This window comes from Myotis davidii, unplaced genomic scaffold (assembly GCF_000327345.1).
Source record: "Myotis davidii unplaced genomic scaffold, ASM32734v1 scaffold1421, whole genome shotgun sequence".
NCBI lineage: Eukaryota > Metazoa > Chordata > Mammalia > Chiroptera > Vespertilionidae > Myotis > Myotis davidii.
In genome coordinates this window covers 101,276-111,374 of record NW_006291550.1, presented here as the reverse complement: position 1 = coordinate 111,374, position 10,099 = coordinate 101,276, and the positions used below count along the sequence as shown (strand labels likewise).

The window sequence follows — 10,099 nt, the reverse complement described above, 5'->3', positions numbered from 1 at the left end:
GGGAAAGAGGAAGAAAGAGACGGACATTGATTTGTTGTTCCACTTATGTATGCATTCATTGATTGATTCTTGTATGTGCCCTGACAATGGACTAAACCTGCAACCTTGGCTTATAGGCGGGACAACATTCTAGCTAACTGAGCTATCCAGCCAGGGCTCTGTATTTCATTTCTATAGGAGCATTAACCTGTACACTGGTTGCAAATCAATGACTGGCTAAATATTTACTTATCAGGTAGGCTGAAAGGAGTCATGTTGGACAAGTAAGTAAATAATGTATCTTTTTAACAAGTTCACAATTATGTATTTATTACATAAGCTCTTCCACAATAGTTCCAGGGAACTGTTACAGATCCTGCCTAAACTATGCTTATTCTAACAACCAAACCATACACAGCCATGAGACTAATATGAAACACTTGAAACAAACCAACACGAGTCACATCACTGCTTTTTCTACCTTAAGAAGAAATAGAACAAATGATTAAAACAAAAAACAACACTGGCTGAAAAGACCAGGGAAACCTAAAGAAATTCATTTATCACGGGATTTTTGACTGTGTGGTATCAGTGAGGAAAGAATAAAGTATTATAATTATGTAAAATTATATGTGTAAATTATATATCTGTAACTGATTTTTAAAAAGCATCAGCCTGTTAAAATTCCTGAAGTCTCATAGCCCTTTAGTTATTGAGCACCAAGTGTATTCAAGGCTCTGTTCTTGGCTCTGGAAATAGGAGAACAAGACAGAGTACTGTAAGTCTAAGCCCTCATCAGGCTTAAAAAAAAGTAAAGGCAGAAAAAGTTAAAGAATATAAAAGTTTTAAGAAAGTCAATTATTCGAGTATGAACGGAGTATTTTAAGAACAGATATGAACCTTTTAAAAGGTACATATTAAGATGGGGAAGCAACTAAAGGGCACCCAGACCTATGGGATGCAAGGTATCAGTGCAATATTCCACGATAAAAGTGAGCATGTAAATTTAACCAGCATTGACAAAGGAGGGGTTAAAAGAGAAAGAAAGGAGTTAGGAGAAATTTGAGAATATGGGAAAGATTTTTTTTTTTAAGAGAATTAAATAACCAACTATAGTAAGTGCAGGTTTCTGGTAAAGTGAGTGGGTAACTGGAAAAACCTCTCTCTATGGAACAAAAAGCAGATATGACTTTGACATAAATAAAAGTGGCTGAAGCCTAGAGCACTCTTCACCATATGAAAGCTTCTCTTCTTCCCTTTGCATACCCCATCTTCTAACCTCTTCCAGTAGCCTATATTCTCACTGTTCATCCATAACTCACCCCTAAGACTTAGATGCTTTATTTTCTTAATACTCTTCCAAAACTTCTGAGTTGCCAGGCCCAAGCAGAAAGATTTAATATGGGTATATCCCGTGCCCTTCTCTAAGTAATTTCCATTTAAACAGTTCTTTTAAACAGGTAGTTCCTAGCTTTTGCTTTGTAACAAAATAATAGCTCAGATGAAATAACATTTCAAAAGAAAGTTAAATACAAATTGCTAAATTGGGACAGCTTTATCGTATTTGAATTTCTCAAATCAAAGAGCCCAATTTAATCAAGCCCCAATTTGATTCTTTGTTTAAAATCTTGGAGGAAGGACAAGATTGACATCTAGCCCAAATAAGAAAAAGATTCTTACAGGCCATAACACCAAAGTAACAGTTTGGATAAACAAAATTCTGTCATACTAGAGAAGCATTTCAATTCAGCTGCTCTCAAAAAGTTGGATGTGCTGCAATTAAAGCAAAACTTAAAAAGTAACTTTCTGAGCCCCACCCTAGAGGCACTGACTCGGTAAACTGCTATTGTAAGTGATCTTCCTAAAATGATAATCTCACATCATTCCTTAAAAATGTTAAGCTTTTAGCCCAAGCTGGTTTGGCTCAGTGGATAGAGCGTCAGCCTGTGGACTGAAAGGTCCTGGGTTCGATTCTGGTCAAGGGCACATACCTGGGTTGCGGGCTCAAACCCCAGTGGGGGGCATGCAGGAGGCAGCTGATCAATGATTCTCTCATATCATTGTTTCTATCTCTCTCTCCCTCTCTGTTGGGAGCCATTAGAAATATTGGCTTAGACAAAGCCATCTTAAGGACTGTAAGTTTCTGGTTCCTTCAGAAACTCCTAATTACCAGAAACCACCTGTGTCTTGCAATTTGGCCAGCAGTTAAAAGACAAACTGCCCCCACACAGCTGCTTCTGAAATCAGTAAAAATATATTTTTAAAAAATGTTAAGCTTTTGCCCAGCCAGCAAGGCTCAGTGGTTGAGGGTCAACTTATGAACCAGGAGATCACTGTTCGATTCCCAGTCAGGGTACATGCCTGGATTGTAGGTTTGATCCCCAGTGTGGGGCATGCAGGAGGCAGCCAATCAATTATTTTCTCTCAGTATTGATGTTTCTATCTCCCCTCTCTCTCTCACTTCGTCTCTAAAAGCAATACAACTACACACACACACACACACACACACACACACACACTAGAGGTCCAGTGCACGAATTCATGCACAGGTGGGGTCCAGCTGGCCCCCCCATGGGGGCCAATCAGGGTGGGGCTGGCTGCGGGGAGGGGCCGCCCCCCCATAGCAACTGGTCATTCTGGTGTTCTGGTTGCTTGGGACTGCTGGCTCCTAACTGCTTGCCTGCCTGCCTGCCTGCCTGCCTGCCTGATTGCTCCTAACCCCTCTGCCTGCCTGCCTGATCACCCCTAACTGCTCCCCTGCCAGCCTGATCGTCCCTAACTTCTCCCCTGCCTGCCTGATTGCCCCAAATGCTCCTCGGCCAGCCAAATCGCCCCTAACCGCCTCTGCCCTGGCCCCTGCACCCGGGACCCGGGCTTCCCTCCCTCTGGCTGGCTACAGGCACCTGAGACCCGAGCTGGCTTCCCCCAGGACCACGGGTGGCTTCGCCTGGGCCTGACTTTGTCAGAAAGGATGTTGGGAAGACGTCTGGTCTAATTAGCATATTACCCTTTTATTAGTATAGATACTTAAGATATTTTAAAGTTTTCAAGTACAGTCTTCAAGAAAATGCCCAAAGGCTTGGAGTATCTTTTAGTTTTTATCTCTAGCATCTTGTCTTCTCTCCAGCAAATCCCTTTCCCCCTCAGTCTTTTCAACTCCCCTAAAATATTTGGCTTTCAGTTTACTCTGGAGATTTTGCATACTCCCCATCCCTTATCTCAACCCAAATACTGTGCCTATTGCTTCCTATCTCAGCTAATACATCACTTCTTTGTGAGCCATCCCCTGATTTCAGTCCCAAAGACTCCAGCAGTTTCCCTAATCTACTAAAAATAGAATGTTGGGCTGTAATTGCTTATTTACCTGCATATATTCCCCAAACAGTACAGTGCTTGACACATATTAGACACTCAATAAAGGTAAACAGATTTCTTGAATGATGTGACCTAAATTGTTCCTCAAGGAACTCAAAATTCTGGAGGAATTCTGAGGTTCCTCTCCCATTATTTTGACCATAAGTAAATACATAAACCCTTCTGCATTTAAGCGCTTTACAAATAATAATTACAGATCCCAAGACCTTAGCTTTTTACTGAAACAAAAAGTTACAGGAGATTTTGAGGAAAGGAATAGAAAGCTCACTCTGGCTACCTTCTGAGACAATACTATGGAAGGGCAAAGACAGAGGCAGGAAGACATTTGCAAAACTACTACAATAATTTAGATGTGATGATGGTAGTTTGGAACAGGGTGGCCGCAGTGAAGACAGTGGACATATTATACATATATTTTGAAAGGTATAGAGTCAACAGTGCTTCCTGGTGTACTTAAAAATGGGTAAGAGGAACGACTCTTGGCCTAAACAAATAAAAGAATTGAGACAGTAAGACTTCAAAAGCAGTAAGTTATAAAAGGATAATTGGTGAACCAGTTTGGGCCATGTTAAATTTGAGACAGCTATTATCACATCCAAGTGGAAACAAGTAGGCTGAATTTAGGAGACAATGATGGGCCAAAGATGTAATTTTAAAACAATTTAGGTGGTAGCTGTCAAAACTAACAATACAGCAACAATATTAATTTTACCTATAAAGTATAACCTAAGTGAATGTTACCTGACATGATGGTGCCCTTCATCATTCCTGGGTAGCTACATTTTACTATGGAAAAGGTAAGGTTTCCACCACTCTATCTTCTAGAATTAGACATGATGAGGAATAATAGGGGCATTATTCCCCCACAGGTCTATAATTCCGACGAAAGACAACCAATGGGCTGACAGCAAAGGTCCCAAAAGTGCTGTGCACTATAAATGTGATCAAAGATGAGAGTCAGTCTAGATAGCTTTTAAGAACCTATTTCTTAATGGTCTTCAAAGGTTCTGAAACTTTTATCTTCCCAAAAGGATATGAAAATGTCTACTCTAAACTGGACTTCATTTGAGAAAAGGAAGAAGATTCAATATCCCAACTAATGAAAAACTTTAAATGTCTTTTCTGCCTGGCCAATAGGTGCCCTTGACCAGAATCAAACCTGAGACCCTCCAGTTCAAGGGCTGACACTCTATCCACTGAGCCAAACCAGCTAGGGCTATTTATTGATTTTTTTAGAGAGAGAAACATCACTTTGTTGTTCCACTTATTTATGCATTAATTGGTTGAGTCTTTCATGTGCCCTGACAGGGGAATCAAACCCCCTTGGCACATGGGGATGATGCCATAACCAACTGAACTACACTGTCAAGGCAAAAATAAACTTTTTTTTAAAATATGTTTTTTATAGACATTTTTAAAAATGAAAAGACAAACCCAATTTTAAGTACAGTGAATGATACAAATCCAATCATCTTCCAGGTGATTAGTTTCTTCAAGAGAATCATATTAAAACACCAGAGGCCTGGTGCATGAAATTCGTGCATGGAGTGGGGGGTAACCCTCAGCCCAGCCTGCACCCTCTCCAATCTGGGACCCCTTGGGGGATGTCCGACTGCTGGTTTAGGCCTGTAGGATCGGGCCTACACCAACGTCGGACATCCCTCTCACAATCCGGGACTGTTGGCTCCTAACTGCTTGCCTGCCTGCCTGAATGCCCCTAACCACTTCTGCCTGCCAGCCTGATCACCCCCTAACCACTCCCCTGCCAGCCTGATTGATGCCTAACTGCTCCCCTGCCGGCCCAATCGCCCCCAACTGCCCTCCTCTGCAGGCCTGGTCACACCCAACTGCGCTCCCGTTGGCCCGGTCGCCACCAACTGCCCTCCCCTGCCGGCCTGGTCACCCCCAATTGCCTTCTCCTGCCGGCCATCTTGTGGGGGCCATCTTGTAATGACGTCATGCGTGATGCCACCTAGACTTTTATTATATAGGATTTACCATCATCTTAGGTATCAATGGAGACCTGACAGTAGAGAAAAGACTTTGGGCTTAGATAAGTCCACAGTTCAATATTTATGGCATCAAAATGTGGGTCCTATGGTTATCCTGCCTCCTGGTTATAGTCGTCATGTAAGTGGATGCAAAGATAACCTATCTGTAGTAAGCAGGCTCTCCTACTTCTAATGGAGTGGAATCCCATTTAAAACACTGAAATCTATCACAAAAGATAGGCATCTGGAAAAAAAATCTTAAACAGGAGCAGTAATTTCATTTTATTCATGCCCAGGATACTGTTATATACAACAGATAAACCTTTTGATTTAGAAAATAAACTCTACAAGAAGTGAGTCAAAATACAATTTCTTCACAAGTTTCCTTCTATGAGGCAACATCCCTCAAATTGGGAAACAAAAGTAACTATTGCCATATTTGAAGATAAAAGTATCCCCTTTTGCCTCAATCTAAAAGAAGCCACACCTTTGATAAAAAGTTTGAAATAAAGTGAATAAACCATACGAATCCAAAAGGCTATGGGAAAATTAAGATACCTCTTAGTATGGAAATATTCCTTTCACAAGGTATTATTTCTGAGAAAAATCCTGACTTTCCAGGATTGTTATATCTTAATTTTGGACAAACCTGAAAGAGCCACCAAATATATACACTGAGTCAGGTCCATACTGCCCTTATTTGGGCACCAGAGCCCCTGGTGGGGGCCCTTTTTCCCTATTTGGGATAAGTAAGACTTTTGGGTCCTGGCTCTTTGTTTTCTTCTATTCTCAATTTCTTAAAAAGTAATCTGTTTTCACTTGTTAAAATATATATATTCATCACCTAATCTTTTTCTCTGTTTTTATTTTTTGCAGGGAAGGGGCGGGGGAAGGGAAGGCACGGGCCTGCTCTCCAGAGGGAGAGTGCCACATAAGCTATATTTTTGTTTATTTTAAACATACTTTTCACAAAAGGATTACCTGTCCTAATTTTTTTTTTTACAATTGTTTTCAGCTTTTTCATTTGCATTATTAACTAATCAAATAAGCAGTTTTACCAACCCATAATAAATAACCTATTTTTTTGCTTTTACTCTATTTACTTATATTTATTCTCATAAGTCCTCAGAATTTATTGACAAGTTTCTAAAAGACTTATGCTTGTATACAATATGTGAACCTTGCTCTAAGAGGCAAAGCTGACTTCCCCAGAAGGAGGCATCTAAGTTCTAAACTATTTATTTTATTTTTTAATCCTCACCGAAAGATATTTTTCCATTGAGTTTTAGAGAGTGGAATGGAAGGGGAGAGACACAGAGGGAGAAACATGGATGTAAGAGAGAGACGTTAACTGGTTGCCTCCCAGACGCGCCCTCCACCAGAGTCTGCAACCAAGGTACAAGTGCCCTTGACTAGAATGGTACCTGGGACTCTTTAGTCCTCTGGGCCCACCCTCTATCCACTGTGCCAAACCAGCTAGGGCCTAAACTATTTCTTGCACTGAAAGACCAGTGCTTACACATATAATTTCTCTCTCTCAGAGGACCAGTTCAACTTAAAGTGCTATTTTAAAATATTAAAAACAACATCTACTTTCTACTGTTAAGTTAGACTTTTCTTCCTTATACTTTAGACGTGCGATTAAAACAAATCAAAACCAAAATTAAAAGCACAACCATAAAAGCACACTTCAGTTTCAGGACCTTTAAGGCAGCAGAATGCAAAGTCACAATCAGGAGAGGAGCCAGGTTTCCTTCAATCCAAAAAAAAAAAAAAAAGCCAAACAGCTCTACCAGAAATATCAAATGAAGATCACCTTTGACTTTTCTCCAAACTTCCCAGTCAAAAAAGTATATATTACATTGAGTCATCACACTTCAAACACGTATGTTTTATGGAAATGCTAGCAGGTCAATAATACTTCACATGAGTCCCTCTTACAAAGTGGTAGCATTTTCATACCTGACTGATCTTCACCAATATCCCATGAAGTAAAGCAATTGGCTGTTATTTACAACACAAATAGAAACAACAGGGACCCATAACATTGTAGTACTTGCAAAACATAATTCAACATCTGACTCCCAATCCAAATTTTTTTTTTTTTTTTTACATTCCATTGCACTGGCAATATGAACCAGAAGTAAGGTTTCAGGATAGTAATTTATAGACAAGTACTAATGAAAAATTAGATTTTGACTTCCCAGGATGACAGAGAAAATTCTTTTACTTACTTAACTCATTTTCTAATACTTCCTTCAGATAACTCTACAGACCTTTAAACAGATTTCCACACATTAAATGCCCTTAAAATAAAAATCCCAAAATTCATCAGTTAGCTGTAATCCTCCCCATATTACAGAGATAAATTTCATTTTAGAATTCAATTTGAGATATTTTTTTCAAGTTTATTGGACATGATCTTTGAAGCTGACTTGTATTTTTTTAGCTGTTGTAATCTAGTCAAAATTGCTTAACTGCCGGGAAGACAATTCTTGAAAATGTAAATTACCACTTACAATTGGCAACTTCCTCACCTTAACCACACACCAACACAAAAACAATCCAGCCTCTAGTAGTTCCGCAGTGTTAGATGAGTCTGCATTTTCTGTTTTAAAACACCCTGGGCATACAGGCCTTGCTGCTGTGTCCACATTCTTAACATGCTCAGAAACTGCTACTTCTATGATCTTAGCAGTTCACTTAATTTTTAGAAATCTTATTTAACTTGCATAAGAATACAATATATAACCTGAGCCACAATACTTGTGAACAGTTCATAAATCAAACATGTTAACTATACATGCTTCTTATGTCCTGTAAATGGACCCATGCATCTATTAAGATATTGAGCCAACACAGTAAAATGGCAAAAAGGTAAACCCCAATTTTTCAAGGCTGATAATTAACAAAAATACATCAACTGTTCCTATAGAACAATATGGCCCTTCCTGTATGGAAAGAAAAACACACAACAAAATGTAGGCTTAATAATATGCTACTTACCTACCATATCTAACATACCCATAATAGGAAACAAAAATTAACATAAATTCAAAATATCAAACATAGTACTCAAAGTGATTCAATGAAAACAAATTTAAAATTCCCATTTTATAATAATTGCTTAACATTTCCACTGTCAAGTGCTTACAAAATAACAAATGATAGATTTGTTATATCCAGATCTGGATATATTTTCAGATTAGTATGTCCATATTTTTTATCACCTGGTGGATTTATTAAAATAATCAAGATTTCACTGCCTCAATTGAAGAAAGGCTTAGCACATTTTTCTTTGATTTTACTGTATTAAGTGAAAAGAAAACAGAGCAAAATCAGATGAGATGTACAAATACTAAGAATTATTGTCATGGTTGTTTTTTTTTTACCTTTCCAGTCCAACTAATGAACTCTTGTCCCTTTCAAGAGTTACATTTTTTGTTGTTACTTATTTGCTTTTTTAAGTAATGTTTAAAAAGTCTTTATAACTAGAATTGCTACACCTATCTCCATTTTAAAATTTTTTTTTCTATAGAAAATTTGGGAAATACCAGAAAGTATAAAGAAAAAATTATTTGTGCCAGACCAGCATGGCAAAGTAGTTGAGCACTGATCTATGAACCAGGGTCATGGTTTAATTCCTCCTGGTCAGGGCACATGCCGGGGTTGCAGTCTCGATCTCTATTGTGGGGCGTGCAGGAGGCAGCTGATCAATGATTCTCTCTCATCATTGATGTTTCTCTCTCTCTCTCTGAAATCAATAAAATCAATCCTTCCTCTCTGAAATCAATAAAAATATATTTTAAAATAAAAATAAAAAATTTGTAATTTCACTTTTATAATTAAAACTATCCTTTCAGTCTTATTTCTGAGGACCAAAAAGGGACCACATATTAAACCTGACAAGTTCAGGGGAGGTCTTTGGTCATAACATACCTTTGCAATTTCTGGCTAATTTCCTTTTACCAGACCCCTCACTGCATCAGAGCAGAGACCACAAAACCCCATTGTTATTGTTACCGTGTTAACTGCTAATTATCCTATATTCACAAATGTAAAAGTATGTGTCTATTTATTTTACTCTTTATCCAATCCCAGAGATTTCCCTGCTTTGCTTTCTCCCACTTTACTAATGCTCTATTATCAATGGATTTCATGTAATCCTTATTCCCCCTCCTTTGATTAGAATGTATAAAGTAAGGTGCAAAGCTGCCATTCTCTGGAGCATTTTCTCAATCCGCTGAGATTTTGCTTCCCAGCAACTGTCTCAATTTGGCTCAAACACATAAAAACTCTACAGGTTTAAACCTTTCTTACATTGACATTTCAAAGGCATACAATTGCTCTACATTCTATGTAGTTTACAAAATTAGAATCACACTATTCTCTAACATGTTTTACTTAAAAATTACTATTTCGCACATTTAAGAATGATTTTAAACATTGTAAATGATTTTAACAGCTTTTTTAATTCGAATCCCATCCTTAGGTAAGGGTTAAATTTATGTTTTAAAAGAATACCCCCCCCTTCCGGGCCAATGTGGCTCACTGGTTGAGCATGGCCCCATGAACCAGGAGGTCATGGTTAGATGCCAATCTGTGCACATTGGCAGGGTTGCAGGCTTGATCCCCAGTAGGGGGTGTGCAGGAGATAGCGGATCAATGATTCTTTCTCATCACTGATGTTTCAATAAAAACCTATTTTTTAAAAAAATAATTAGAATTCTGTTAACTTCGTTATAATAGGTAAT

At 38.5% G+C, this 10,099-nt stretch overlaps 1 protein-coding gene across 5 annotated transcripts in view; it reads right to left on the bottom strand.

Moving 5' to 3' along the window:
- Positions 1–10,099, bottom strand: part of CCPG1 (cell cycle progression 1) — a 51,982-nt gene that overhangs the window by 40,594 nt on the left and 1,289 nt on the right. The gene's annotated exons all lie outside the window — the stretch shown is intronic.